The sequence below is a fragment of the Amblyomma americanum genome, chromosome 9 (genome assembly GCF_052857255.1).
Source record: "Amblyomma americanum isolate KBUSLIRL-KWMA chromosome 9, ASM5285725v1, whole genome shotgun sequence".
In the NCBI taxonomy this organism is placed as follows: Eukaryota; Metazoa; Arthropoda; class Arachnida; order Ixodida; family Ixodidae; genus Amblyomma; species Amblyomma americanum.
This window is the reverse complement of record NC_135505.1, coordinates 109,139,670-109,155,575: the sequence shown is the minus strand read 5'-3', so window position 1 is coordinate 109,155,575 and position 15,906 is coordinate 109,139,670.

The following is a 15,906-nucleotide window of genomic DNA, read 5'->3' as shown; positions in this document are numbered from 1 at the left end:
TCAGCCGCCCTCCACCAGCATCCAACGTGCCTCACGTGTCGTAACCGGGACATTAATATCTTCAGTTTAGAATTTGCCCCCGCGGTGGCTTAGTGGTTATGGCGCTCGGCTGCTGACCCGAAAGACGCGGGTTTGATCCCGGCCGCGGCGGTCGAATTTCGATTGAGGAAAAATTCTAGAGGCGCATGTACTGTGTGATGTCATTGCACGTTAAATAACCCCCTGTTGTTGAAGTTGCCGGAGCCCTTCAATACGGCGTTCCTCACACTACGAGTTGTTCTGGGACGCTAAACCACTATAAGCCATAAAACCATCAGTGTAGAATTTACTATGAGCAGGAGCAACTTTTGTGACATTATCAGAATGTCCGGATCCGGACCCCGTAGAGTATCTGTTACGGGTCCAATTGGACTTATTTCTGGAAATGTGGCGGAGAGTTTGAAGGATGCTTCACTCCCGCCACCGGTTGGCCCGGTATTGCACTGCCTCCGGGATCTGCCTTGTCTTTAGCGCGTCTTTACTATCCTGTCTTTCTATCCCATCTTTCAACTCTCCTACTATCTGCACGGCCCCGCCGCGGTGGCTCAGTGGTTAGGGCGCTCGACTACTGATCCGGAGTTCCCGGGTTCGAACCCGACCGCGGCGGCTGCGTTTTTATGGAGGAAAAACGCTAAGGCGCCCGTGTGCTGTGCGATGTCAGCGCACGTTAAAGATCCCCAGGTGGTCGAAATTATTCCGGAGCCCTCCACTACGGCACCTATACTTCCTTTCTTCTTTCACTCCCTCCTTTATCCCTTCCCTTACGGCGCGGTTCAGGTGTCCAAAGATATATGAGACAGATACTGCGCCATTTCCTTTCCCCAAAAAACCAATTATTATTATTACTATCTGCACGTGGTAGCGATTGTGGCTCGGCTTGAGCCAGTGAGCAGGCCTGTGCACTTTTCTTTTCTCTCTTCCTGGCAACAACTTCTCTCTCTCTCTCTCTCTCTCTCTCTGACATTATCATTCTGCATCTAAACACGTTGCACTCATGAACGTCTTTTGGCGGGATCTCGTCTGCCGCTTGGGCAGTTGCGAAAGTCCGGCTTACCGCGTACAGTTGAAGTGTTGTTCAGTAAGCGCAACTCGCGGCCGCTCTAATGATATCAGAATTCACTTTCCGATTTTCTGCAGCTAGCTCTACCTTCTCTTTCAGGGCTGACAAAACGTGAAACAAAGCACAGCTAAAGGCCAGGCCAGACCTTCGGCGCTCAGTTCGAGCTCCGAACTTCGATTTGTGACAACATCAATCTCCCTTGCGCTCCCCTCCACGTATTAAGGCTAAGTTGTGACACGGTGCACCAACACATGCACATAAATAAGTTATGCCGTCTGACAGAACGCGTCCACCTTATAGGGCTCACGTCACTCGATGGACGGAACGCGAGGGGGCATCCGCCATACTCCCGGCGCACACCCAGACATCGTAAATGATTAACGCCCTTACGCGCGAAGAAGCCAAGAAGTGCATAGTTTGCGAGTTCCCGTCAGAGTTGTGTTCGCGGTCGTATATCTACGAAGTGCGTGGCTCCTTTTGATTTTTGCTGACCTTTTGTTCGTCTGCGTTCATTGGAAGCTCATCCTTTATTCTGTCGGGGCAGTCATTACGACACTGACCCACCTCCGCTCAGATGTCGGCGTCCCTAGCCTTCTACTGAACATCGAATCTTCCGGTTATTTATGCTGCGATAGCCCCATGTGTGTGTAGCCGGCGTTAATGAATCGATGATCCGAGATCGATGACGCTCCGCGAACGTCAGCTTGGAGGGCTGCTCTCGACCGCGTCACGCATTTATGTTTAATTCCCCTTTCATTATGCAGTCGCGTGCGAGCTAATCAAGGTGTCGTGGTTGCCACGCGAGAAATACACGTTCTTTTTCAAATAAAAATCGGCGGATGGCTGCTATGGAAACCCACGCAAAACAGTATGGCGCACGCTTTCGGATCGTGTTCTACGCCTGTTATTTCATTTGGTTTCGTCTGCGTCGGCAATTTTCAGAAAATGGGCATTCGTTTCTCAATATTACGTGCAGTGAAAAAAGGAGTCATTGTCAGTGCGATTTTCCTCAAGCCGGGTTAATTCACGACGGGAACTGCTGCATTTCACATTTAGCATGCCTGGTGTTCGGCTTAAAACGTTCACTTCTCTGCAGATAAGGGTCAGTGCTTCATTCAGAAGCATAGTCAGCATTAGGCGTATATACGCGGGTTTGATACACGAGTTCATTGGGACGAAAGTCTGGAATACATTGCCATTGGAAATAAAGCTTGCCAGAAATTTTAAACTATCTTCTAAATTATATTTCTTGCATAATCAAGTAATCATGCGATTTCCTTTTTTTGTTTCTGTGTTTCTTAAAATGCCGGTGTATACCTTCCTTGTACGTTTGCCAAAATGCCTTGTTTTTGCATGCGATCGGACACTGGATGCTTTTGCTGTGTTAATTCGCTGTTTTCATTTTTTTCTCACTTTACATATTTATGTGGTTGCCTAAATGCCTAAATGACTTGATTTGTATTGGACCGGACACTAGCCATGTAGGCTATCGGTCCAAATATTTTGTACAATTTTTTTGAATTATGAAATAAAGCTTCCTTTGATTGATTGATACGCTTCCTGCACGAAAAAAAAAACCTTCCTGGGCCGGAAAAAATCACGCGTTAAACGTCATTCACCCCCTCTGCGGAACCTACGCAGAAGAACACGTTTTAATGAATGCGGATAGATATGAGTTTGAAACAAACTTTAAAACGTCATTCGTTTCGTTCTGGTGGCGTATTGATGGAATAGCTGACTTTTCACGGTTCCAGTTGGCTTAAAGCGCGAGTCTTGGGCACCGTGAATTCGCATTCATTTAAGCCAATCTTATCTATTCTGTTAGGATAAAGCGTCAGATTATGCACTGCACGAAATTCTAATCTTAAATTTGCGTCGCACACCAGAGAAGCGACAATAGGTTGAGCCGACTTTCTTCCAGGCCTATTTAATTCATCTTTTTGTTAATTCGGTGCAGTCTTTTGCGATCTGGACGCAACCTCTTGCGGCACCAAACATACGAGACGCAAACAACATCGACAAAAGCCAGACCGGGGACCGCTTCTGATGCTATAGTGCTGTCTGCTCATGCTTCCCCGTCCTTCAATAAGGTAACCTAATTTGTTCAGCCGTACTTACGATCTCTCTTCGTTTCGCATGTGTACAGTGACCGCAAGATGCCCTGCGCTGGAAGAAATTTACGAGGTTGGCTCGTTCGACGCAGCATCTTTCGGGCTGGGGGGGTGCTTCGTATTGATTTGCCGGTGCCTGTTTCATGTCCCCGGGGCGCATTGCACTCACCTTGCCCCATCTTGCTTACCGTTTTTTTATCCGTTGCTTCGCTACGTTGTGTTTACTTCACGCAGCTTTCGAGCTTCTGGTTGTCTTATTGATTTGTGTTCGACGCAAGCAACAGAAATTTTCGGCAGCCGCAGGTCCCGCTCTGCTCGCTTCTCCTGAGGCCGGATCTGATTAGGGGAGCGGTCGAAGAGGTACGGCGCTTGAGACACCTGCGCCTACGCTTTGGCTTCGATTCAACATTGGATTGACCTTTTACTTTGATCTGATGTCAGTTTCTTGTGTTCATCGATTCACTTTTCCAGTTACACGTACTCTCACAGAACTTCACTGCGCTTGCCTGCTCTGGATCAAACAGCTAAGGAGTAATGAACATACTTTTGTCTTCTTTCTTTAATTCGTTGTCTTCGTGCTTTTGTGAATTAGAAAATTAACTCCAATCCGCCACATATTTTATACCCTCCTTGTTGTCCTCCCACATAGCCTTCGCATTGAGAATTTCCGCGCGCAAAATGCTCCACAATTTGACCACTAGTCCAACTTCTAGTGATTTCGAACACTGAAAGAGCCGTTGATAATAATAATAATTGGTTTTTGGGGAAATGAAATGGCGCAGTATCTGTCTCATATATCTTTGGACACCTGAACCGCGCCGTAAGGGAAGGGATAAAGGAGGGAGTGAAAGAAGAAAGGAAGAGAGGTGCCGTAGTGGAGGGCTCCGGAATAATTTCGACCACCTGGGGATCTTTAACGTGCACTGACATCGCACAGCACACGGGCGCCTTTGAGTTTTTCCTCCATAAAAACGCAGCCGCCGCGGTCGGGTTCGAACCCAGAGCCGTTGAGGCAAAGCCGGTGTTTTTCATGCGCCAATACTGAGGAGACAATGTCAAGCGTCACGCAAAACAACGTGAAAACGCTAGCGCTAGAAAGAGCCAAAATGGCAAATGCTAAAGAACCCCATGACGTTTTAGAAAATTTTGATCAATGAAGAATTCTGCGAAACAGAAAGCCTTGGTCAGAATAGAAGCGTCCTTGACCCGAATATTTTCGTTGCTGTGAGTGTTCGATGTGTGCAAAATACTTGTGAAATTTTGTCATAGTACTAAGTCCGCCTTTGTTCACGAGTTTTGCCGATCTTCATGGTGCGGAGGACAAACATTGCGCCAGCGCTATGTCCTTCGAGATACCCGCGACCCCTTCCTACAAATTTGGAGGACGAGCTTAGCAACCTAAAGAAAGCAATGAAACAATCACCAGTCTACCAACCGAATGAGTTCCTGACTCCTGCCTAGACGAGTGAATGGACAAAAGAAAAATTGAATGAATCCCCGATTAAATCACTGGTTGCTTCATTTCTTCGCCTATCGATCACACGAGAGACATAGGCCTGATAATGTTGCGTCGTTCGATCGACAAGCGTTGCGAAAAACGTCGGCGTCTGCGGTATGTCGCAGAGAGCCTGCCTCGCCCTGCATTCCAAATCCTCTCGTTCTCTCACCCCCCCCCCCCCCCCTCACTTTCATTTCACCATCTCTTGCGGGGCGAAGAGGGATGTGACGGTGACCGTGCTGGGCCTCTTGCTGTGTGAGCTGCAGTCTCCGCGTACAACGATCAGCTCGGCTAGCTATCTAGCCGGGAGCTTTACTCCGGATACAATCGGCGCCCTCCAGTTTTGCAGTTCGACGCGTTCCTCAGAATCAGCCGCCACCGAAGTGCATCGGCGAAATTCCGGCTCCTTTGGGTTCCCTCCTCTGTTCTCCGAAACTCGTTACGTCACATGGGAGAAGTATGCCCACTGCTGTCTTGCGTCATTGGAATGAAGGAAAGAGAAAGAAAACGACAGAATGTCAAAGGAATAGACGCAGTCGTTCGATTTCCGAGAAATGCCCGGGGCAGAAATAGCGCTGTACTGTGTGTACTTCTTTTTGTGTTCCCGTTTTCGTTGCTGGTTATATTAAGTTTGATTCACGATAACCATCCAAAAGCGAATAGAAATATATGCATGAGGATATCCGTGTAGTTAGGAAGTAATATTTATATTCTTAAGCGTATACAGCTGGGCTAGTTGCTGGCTTGTAACACTGTGACTCGCCCTTCGAGCGCACATAAAACATGGACAGAGGGAGAGAAGAGTTGACACCAGGGTCACCCCGTGGTGTCTCTTCTCCCTCTGTTCGTGTGTGCTGCAAGGATGAGTCATAGTATTCATATTGATCGCATTGATCGCTCCTTTCGGCGCCGTACTTGCTTAGTGATACTACAACACACGTAAGAGACTGAAGCGTATGTTAACTTTTAACGCCGAGTATTGCTTAACTGTGGGCTTCATTTCACTCTTTAGATTTCTTGCGCCTCGAAGGCAAAATGGAAACACTCGTGCGATCCGAAGAAGCCAGAAACATGATGAGCAAAGATAAAAGCTCGACTTCCGTCGGTATCTCTAAGAATGTACCGTCTTTTTCAACAGTAAGCCGGCAATGGTGGTTTGTTTTTTGGCCGCGTAGTGAAGCACATATGGCGGCCGCTAAGCTCTGAATCTGTGTAAATTGAGGTCAACTCTTTTCCTAACCTTTTCACCCCTCTTCGTAACGTTTTGACACGTTTTGATTTCTAATGACCTTTCGGCAGGTTGTACGGTTTAGAAGCAAAAACCTCTTGCGCGGTTACGTTGGCAAAGGGGCAAAGGGACCTAAATGAAAGAGAACCTGAAAAGCGAGATCACAAAAAGATGGGTTTTTATTCGTTCAAACGTGACAATATATCTTTCTGCCTATTATTTCGTGGCTGACTATTGAGTGAAGGAGATGAAGGGAAATCATGTACTCCGCACCTTCTGTTTAATTCTCATTTATTTTTCTAGCGGCCTGTTTGTTACCCCAAAATGCGTTTCATGCAGACCTTTTACGCGCATTGAAGACAGAATTCTATGTGGCATCAACAGGGCGCTTACACTGTCACAAGCACATTTTTCATGGTCATTTGCATCGCCATCATTATGATTTAATATTTAAAAAGCAGTTTGGAAAGCACGCATATGTCACTGGGAAAGAATTTGCGAGATTGCTCGCTGGACGAGTACAAAACTCAGTAATGCGTCTTTTCAGCGCAGCTGTGGAGATGCCTTGGTTTCACGATCTACTGAGGTAAGAAATTTGCGAGCGAGGTACGTGCATATACGTACAGCTATAGGCCATTCTTTTTATTTTTCACATGCACTCGTTCTTCGACTAGCACTCCTGTCGACTCTGTCCCTCCAAGCTAGCAGCGCCACCGTCCCTCAGCATCAACGGGAGGTGGAGCGCCCTACATTCCTCCGCTCTGATCAGGTCTAACGAACTACTCAGGCTGATTACTGCTGTCATCGCGAATATTGTTTATTGTTACGCGTTTTGCTGAGACCAGAGATTTTTGGAGTTTATATTAGAGTATTTTAAAGGTACGTAAAGCGCGAGCAATTAGTGGCTTGCGCTGTTTCCTCGCCTATACAATTCAGTACCATCTGTTTTATTACTATAGACGTGCACTGTGACTGCTCTTATCGGTACTCGGTATGCATGCACCAGTAGCTGCAACGCTTACCCGCACCATTCTACAGGTGGAACGCGTTCATGGGACCCTATGTTTCTTGCCCTTTCTCTGCAGAGACAACTTTACAGTAAGCAAACAAAAATGTTAAACTAGGACCAAAACTAAGAGTGAAATCAGCTTATAAAGGGTTAGGTTAAGTGGAAATCACTCCGTGCGTCTCTTCCCAAACTCTCGGGCCTCGCCATCAAAATCACCGCCGAAACGGCGCCAAAAACAATTATGCTCCCCAGCATTTCGTCAGTGAAAAAGCTGGATTCCATAGTGCAAAGTACAAGACCGTAATAGCGTCTGCCCTGATTGTGTTAGCCGAGTTTATTTTTACCAACGCATTACTATCCCCGCCACGAAACGCTTACGCCGAGTAGAAAGTTGTTGCCACACAGCAGGCGTGTCTGTCCCGTGTCGCTATGGGGCCCATGGCAGTTCGATTGCGGGAGGCTCCAGTCATCATGGAAAGGTGTAGCGCAAAGTAAACAAGGACGACAAGACACAAACGAAGCGCTTTGTGTTTTGTCGTTTTTGCTTCATTTGCTCTACACCTCTCCATGCTGCCTCACCGACTGGCTCACGAGACCTTGGTAAGCGTGACCAAGTAACGCCACCTTTCGTTTGCGCAATCAGCATATGATGTCTGGATGCGCAAATACAACCAGAAGGCGTGGCGTGCCTGTTTGTTCCTCAGGCAAAGGCCACAGCGTAGCAGTTTTCTTTACTTCGCTGCTGCGTGAAGGACTACAGGTGGGGACCGCATAACCGTAGGATTGTACGTGTATAACCCTTCGGTTATACACGCAACTTACTCGAACTACATGTCGCGTAATATATTATCACGTAGTGGTGACGGCAGTCGAAGCAGCGATGAATACGGACGAAAGGATCTTCTAAAAGAACTGTTTATTGGGCTGACTTGCACCCAAAATGGACTGAATCACTCGGCGGCGGCGAAGCGACAAGCGTGCTCGGCGGTCGTCGAACAGAATGCCCGCCGCTGTCGGCCGTGCTCAATTTAAAGCTGATAGCGAACATTAGAGATAAAGGGCGCAAAGCTACTAGAACATTCCGGAACAACGTAGAATCAGCTTTGCCTGGCTGCGATCAATCGAGATAAATCTAGTCGCGTCTTGTGTCGCAAACAAAGTGATAAGGTGGTGTCGCGGCAGATTTGAAAAACGAATAAACACTGCAAATATTCGCGGCATTACTCCCCTCTCAAAGAAGCATCGACCCGATGCATTAAAACAAATAATGCGACCAGTAAGGGGAAAAAAACGGATCTTGCGAAAATAGAGCATGGAAATGCAGCGGCCTTTAGCGCGCATAATACGGCTTCAGACGGACTACATGGACAACTTCTGGTCGTACGCGGCGTCGCTGGGATGCAGTCATTGCGTCAGGGATGACTTCATAATCCAGTTCACCCAGCCGACGAAGAACCTTGTACGGGCCGAAATAGCGGCGCAAAAGCTTTTCACTCAATCCACGGCGGCGAATGGGCGTCCACACCCAGACTTGGTCTCCTGGCTTGTATTCCGCGTTGCGTCTTCGTAGGTTGTAGCGTCTGGCGTCGGACCGCTGCTGATCTTTGATCCGTAATCGGGCAAGCCTTCGAGCTTCTTCTGCGCGTTGAAGGTAGGCGGCAACGTCGACGTTCTCTTCTTCTGTAACGTTGGGCAGCATGGCGTCTAGCGTGGTCGTGGCATCCCTGCCATGGACGAGCCTAAAAGGCGTCATCTGGGTGGTCTCCTGCACTGCGGTGTTGTAGGCGAAGACGACGTAAGGCAGGATGACATCCCAGGTTTTATGTTCGGCATCGACATACATAGCGAGCATATCGGCGATGGTTTTGTTCTGGCGCTCGGTCAGTCCGTTGGTCTGCGGATGGTATGCAGTTGTCCTCCGGTGGCTGGTTTGGCTGTAGCGCAGGATGGCTTGCGTGAGTTCCGCCGTAAATGCTGTTCCTCTGTCCGTGATGAGCACATCGGGGGCGCCGTGTCGAAGAAGAATGCACTCCACGAAAAATTTGGCCACTTCTGCTGCTGTTCCGTTCGGTAGGGCTTTCGCCTCGGCGTAGCGGGTCAGGTAGTCGGTCGCTATGATGATCCACTTATTTCCAGATGTTGACGTTGGAAAAGGGCCAAGCAAGTCCATGCCAATCTGCTGAAAGGGTCTTGAGGGAGGTTCAATGGGGTTCAGAAATCCTGCTGGTCGTGTGGGAGGAGTCTTTCGTCGCTGACAATCTCGGCATGTTTTCACATAGTGTGCGACATCGGCAGACAGTCGGGGCCAGTAATACTTGTCTTGAATGCGGCGGAGGGTGCGAGTAAACCCGAGATGTCCAGCTGTCGGCTCGTCGTGTGAAGCCTGTAGAACTTCTTCGCGGAGACAAGTAGGTACAACAAGGAGGTAGGCTGTTTTGTTCGCTGTAAAGTTCTTCTTCACAAGCACCTCATTCTGCACACAGAAAGAAGACAGCCCTCGCTTGAATGAAGCGGGGGGTGAAGAATCCTTGCCTTCCAGGTACTCGATGAGGCCTTTTAGGTTGGGGTCCGAGCGTTGCTGCTGAGCAAAAGAGCTTGCGCTGATGGGTCCCAGGAAGGCGTCCTCATCGTCGTCCAGCGGCGGTGCATCTACAGGGGCTCGTGAGAGGCAATCGGCGTCAGTGTGCTTGCGTCCGGACTTGTAAACGACGGTGACGTCAAACTCCTGGAGACGCAGACTCCATCGAGCGAGTCGGCCAGAGGGATCCTTCAAATTGGCAAGCCAGCAGAGCGCGTGGTGGTCGCTGACCACCTTGAACGGCCGTCCGTAGAGGTAGGGGCGGAATTTCGACGTAGCCCAGATGATGGCAAGGCACTCCTTCTCAGTGGTCGAATAGTTAGCCTCGGCCTTGGAAAGGGAACGGCTAGCGTATGCGATGACCTTCTCCAGCCCGTCACTTTATTGAACGAGAACGGCGCCTAGTCCCACGCTGCTTGCGTCGGTATGAACTTCAGTATCGGCGTTTTCATCAAAATGCGCAAGGATCGGTGGGGACTGTAAACGACGCTGAAGTTCCTTGAAGGCTTCTGCTTGCGGCGCTTCCCATTTAAACGGCACGTCTGCCTTCGTCAGTTGGGTCAGGGGCTCGGCGATGCGCGAAAAGTTTTTCATAAATCGTCGGTAATATGCGCATAGTCCGCGAAATCTGCGCACTGCTTTCTTATCGGCCGGCGGTTGAAACTGTTCAATAGCAGCTGTTTTCTGCGGGTCTCGGCGTACTCCTTCCTTGCTAACGATGTGGCCTAAAAACAGCAGCTCTTCGTAGGCAAAGTGGCATTTCTCTGCTTTCAAGGTTAGGCCAGACGACTTGATTGCGTCTAGTACTGTTCGAAGTCTTTTGAGGTGCTCTTCAAAGTTCGAGGCGAAGACAACGACGTCATCTAAATATACCAGACAAATCTGCCACTTCAGGCCTGCCAGCACTGTATCCATTACTCGCTGAAACGTCGCTGGTGCGGAACAGAGACCAAATGGCATCACCTTGAACTCAAACAGCCCATCCGGAGTTATGAATGCTGTCTTCTCGCGATCTCTTTCGTCGACCTCAATTTGCCAGTAGCCGCTCTTGAGGTCCATCGATGAGAAATATTTGGCGTTGCAGAGGCGGTCCAGTGTGTCGTCGATGCGGGGGAGGGGGTAGACGTCCTTCTTTGTTATGTTGTTCAAGCGGCGGTAATCCACGCAGAATCGAAGTGCGCCGTCTTTCTTTCTCACTAGAACAACCGGTGCCGCCCATGGGCTGTTTGAAGGCTGGATGACGTCGTCGCGAAGCATTTCTTCGACTTGGTCCCGGATGGCTTGTCGTTCTCGCGGAGACACACGGTAGGGGCTTTGACGGAGAGGTCGGACGTGTTGATCCGTTATAATGCGATGCTTGGCAATTGGCGTCTGTCGCACCTTCGGCGATGTCGAAAAGCACTCACTGTAGTTTTGAAGCAGATTGCGGATCTGGTCTTGTCTGTTCCGGTGCAGGGCTGGGTTGATGTCGAAAGTGGGCGAGTTCTCTTGGTCAGGCGGATCTTCTGCGGAGGGGTCGGAGAGGGCGAAGGAATCTCGTACGTCAGATATTTCGTCGTAGAAAGCAATCGTCGTCCCTCTGTTAATATGCCGGTATTCTTCGCTGAAGTTAGTCAGCAGTACTTCGGCCTGGCCATTGCGGAAATGTGCGATGCCTCTTGCGATGCTGATTCCTCGGTCTAGTAGCAACTGCATGTTCCCCTCGATGATGGCTTCAGTGTTTATGGCTTTTGTGGCGCCTACGGTCACGATAACGCTTGAACGGGGTGGGACGCTCACTTCTTCTTCCAGGACACTTAGGGCAACGTGATTTTCCCGAGTTTTCATCGAAGCGATGGCTTCGTCCGTCGAAAGCGTGATCAGCTTGGATCGCAGGTCGATGATCGCCTGATGCTCATTAAGAAAATCCATACCCAAGATCACTTCGCGGGAGCATTGCGGTAGCACAACAAAGGTCGCAGGATAGGTATGTCCTTTGACAGTCACTCGCGCTGTGCATTGTCCTGATGGCGTAATGAGGTGGCCCCCAGCGGTGCGAATTTGTGGGCCGTCCCAAGCCGTTGTGACTTTTCTGAGCTGCGCAGCGAATGTTCCATTCATCACCGAGTAATCGGCTCCTGTGTCGACTAGAGCGGTAACTTTCCGGCCGTCGATAGTCACTTCTAGGTCGGAGGTCCTGGCTCTTGCATTGCATGTCGCTCTCGGCGTCGGGTCACGGCTTCGTCGCGTATGCGAGTCACGGGTTGGGCGTGTGGTCGAAGCTCCTCTGGGTGGCGGCGTCGATTTCAAGGTAGCTTGCGTCGTGGTCGAGGTTCTCATTGTGTGCGGCGTCGGTGCAGCGAGTGTCGGTTCTTCATGTGGCGTCGCGGGTTCAGCGTCTTCATGGGGCGTGGTCGGTGCAGGATCTTCGGCGTTTAGCTCGTGAGCAACCTCACCTCCAGAGGTAGCTGCCTTTAGTTTCCCCTACGGGGGCTGGGCGACCTTCCTCGTACCGCGGCTGCGTAGCTGCGGCGTGGCGACGCAAAGCGCGAGGTTGACGGCGATGGTGAGCGCGAAAAGCGGTTCGGCGTGTACTCTTCTCGACGCAGGTACTCGTCGATTTCGTGCGGACGTTGTCCGAAGCGTGGTCGTGGGGTGTTAACGGCAAATCCTCGAAGACCGATACGTCGGTACGGGCAGTGACGAAGAATATGGCCGGCCTCACCGCAATGGAAGCACAACGGCCGGTTGTCGGAAGTCCTCCAGGCGTCGCATTTCCTGGGGCTTGAGGGTCGGTCATAGGCTGGGCGGGCGGGGGCTGGGAGGCGGCGTTGTGGACCAAGTGGCTCATTTCGGGGAGGACGTGGGGGTTGTCGTTGGGGCTGAGCAGTCCTTACTGCAGCGGCGTAGGTCATGGCCTGGGGTTCTGTGGCCGTCGGGGTGCCAAGTGCCTGTTGCACTTCTTCCCGTACCACGTCCATCAGAGTCGATGCTTGTGGCTGTGGGGAGGATGGCAGTAATCGGCGTAGCTCCTCTCGGACGATTTCGCGGATAACGTCCCGCAAGCTGTCGCTGGTGGTGGCCGGCGTGTCCAAACGGATTGCATAGGCAGAGGAAGGGCGGTTGTACTGCCGAGCTCGGACGTCGAGGGTCTTCTCAATCGTGCAGGCTTCCTGCATGAATTCCTCGACCGTTTTTGGCGGCTGACGGACGAGGCTGCCAAAGAGTTGTTCTTTTACGCCGCGCATTAAGAACTGAACTTTCTTTTCCTCGGTCATCCCGGGATCGGCGCGGCGAAATAGGCGCTTCATCTCCTCGACGTAGCTGCGGACGGGCTCATTCGGAAGCTGGATCCTGGACTCGAGGAGTCGTTCGGCTCTTCCTTTCCTCGCGACACTGGTAAATACCTTCAATAGTTCTCTCTTGAATAGCTCCCATGTCGTAAGGGACGACTCGTAGTTTTCGTACCACGTGCGTGCGGAGCCATCCAATGAGAAAAAAACGTGTCCAATCTTTGCCGCATCATCCAACTTGTTGAATGACGCCACGCGCTCAAATTGATCCAACCATTCTTCAGGGTCTTCGCCTAGGGATCCATTGAAAGTTGGCGGCACCCGCGGCTGCTGCAGTATAATCGGTGTCGACATCTTCGGCGAGATTGCGGTGCTCGTAGCCGCGTCTTTTCGCGGTCTTGTGCGGTCCGGCAGTTTCCCGAACTCAGGCTCCTCTCCCTGGAGACGTCGGCTGGCTCGCTGAGCTGCTGGCTCGTCCTCGGGTGCGAAGCGCTCAGGGCTGGCTTCACGACTTGAAGGGGGCGTCCGGAACATGGAAGGCTACCCCGCACCTCCACCAGATGTCACGTAGTGGTGACGGCAGTCGAAGCAGCGATGAATACGGACGAAAGGATCTTCTAAAAGAACTGTTTATTGGGCTGACTTGCACCCAAAATGGACTGAATCACTCGGCGGCGGCGAAGCGACAAGCGTGCTCGGCGGTCGTCGAACAGAATGCCCGCCGCTGTCGGCCGTGCTCAATTTAAAGCTGATAGCGAACATTCGAGATAAAGGGCGCAAAGCTACTAGAACATTCCGGAACAACGTAGAATCAGCTTTGCCTGGCTGCGATCAATCGAGATAAATCTAGTCGCGTCTTGCGTCGCAAACAAAGTGATAAGGTGGTGTCGCGGCAGATTTGAAAAACGAATAAACACTGCAAATATTCGCGGCAATATGGCATTTCCTGCGCTGGCCTACGCCAATCGATAACAGAGGGGACGTGTCACTCCGGCGTATGGTTCTGGCTGGGCCAGCTATGTACCGCTACAAGCACGTCGAAGCTGGTTAAGGCGGCGTTCATGAGTGTGTGTGTTTAGTTCCTCGCTTTACCAGTGATGCATGAAAGACGCGTTCATGCGGAAACCTCTAGGTTACCGCTGCTGTACGTGACGACAGAAGAAAATGCAATAACAAGGCGAGAGTCTTGTCTTTTCTCGGAAAACAAGATGTGCAGAGGATGAAAGCGCAAGAAATTGGCGAAATGAAGCATTAATCGGAAATATCAAACTAACCGGGGCGAAATTCGAAGAGTCCAAAATTTTTAGAAATGTGACTTACAAATGCGGGTTTTGGCATCTCATGAAAACATTGTATTACTTTTTTTGTTTTGTCATTACTTTCATTCTGTTATGAAAAGTTTTAAGCTAAAGCATATATTTTTGACAGCATCGCTATTGTTACTCGTACACTGATATAAGTGCTGGTTTTAATACAGGCAGCGAAATACAAAAGTTGTCCAACAAACTAAGAAACGCATTTAAGGCATAGGCTGACAAACCCCTTACAGGAAGCAACAAATAAAACGCTAAGTAGGCAGTGTGACATTTCGCTCTGCTTATTTTGTCAGGCGTTTTCTACAGCTTTACGTTGCTTCTCTAACCCAACCGGACAAGTATAAATCCGATGGGGGTCCAACACCGCTTTCCTTGTCGCAACCGACGGCACGACAGCCGGCATATCGGCCATTTACGACATACCCTTTGCCTGCAATTGAACTAGACCAAGCATGCTCGCGGCTACCAAAACACAGATGGCGTCACGCTTTCCTTGAAGAGCAAAGATAAGAGGCCGTCTTTCCGCCCTCTTTCCTTCTCCGGTCACCTGATCTCACCGTTCAACCTAGATCCGGCATTTCCCCTGTCTCTATCCGGGCTCTTTTTTGCCCTCTGTTCACAAACATCAAAGAACCCATCCCAAACAAGAACACCGAACGGTGTTCGCTGCCTCCCGCATTAAAAGCATCACTGCCCATGGAGGGAGTCGGAGATCGACTCTATACACGGACGGAGAAGCACATTTCCGCAATACCTCGATACGCGCCGCCACCTCTCTACTCACACTTCCGCGAACTTCTTGCGGACAATGGAGGCTCCGGTAGCCAGCGCGGCGCAGTTCCTCGGCATTGTTGTGTCTCGGGGGAAACCGAGCTTAATCTTACGGGAAGGAAGCTAGGCATTCTGTCCGAGCCCCTTGGGGATAAAAGAAGGGGATAGAAAGCAAAAGGAGAAAAAAGAAGGTCGAAGAGGGTTGCCTGCGAGATAAAGGGGGTCTCCTGGTGCCTTCTTTCCCGAATGCGGATGAAGCGGGCACCGAAAGCGAGCTCTTAATTTTGCCAGGAATGTAGTCACCGATCGAAACACGTGGCGATCACGAATTTTTCTTTGATCCGTCGTCCGTGAATGCCGACCGCCATTCACTGGAGTCGTCATGGCTACATGCGATTGGATTGTCTTGAAGCTAGCGTCATCGTTAGGCAGCTTGTAGACAAGACGTCCTGTAGTTATTCCTCAAGGTATTCCGTGGAGGCGCAAAACACCTTCGAAATGCAGTAAGGGCTGCCATGTACTGATGCTTCGAAAGTGAGAGGAAACAGGACACCCATGTGGGCTTTCGATCAGGAAATTGGACGGTTCTCAGTAACACGTTGCGAATGTGCACCACCTCCTCATCATCCCTGAGCAGGTTATTCCATTCAAAATTTCCAAGTAGCGGAGTTTGGTGGGGGCATGACGTACTGATAACAGTGTTTTCTCGACACATGACCCCCATGTGGTCTTTCGATCAGAAAATTCGCCTGTTCTCAGTAACACGTTGCGAATGTGCACACTTCCTCATCATCCCTGAGCAGCGCATTCCATTCAAAATTTCCAAGTAGCGGAGTTTGGTGGGGACATGATGTACTGAGAACAGGGTTTTCTCGACACATGACCCCCATGTGGTATTTCGATCAGTAAATTGGCCTGTTCTCAGTAACACGTTGCGAATGTGCACGACCTCCTCATCATCCCTGAGCAGGGCATTCTATTCAAAATTTCCAAGTAGCGGAGTTTGGTGGGGGCATGACGTACT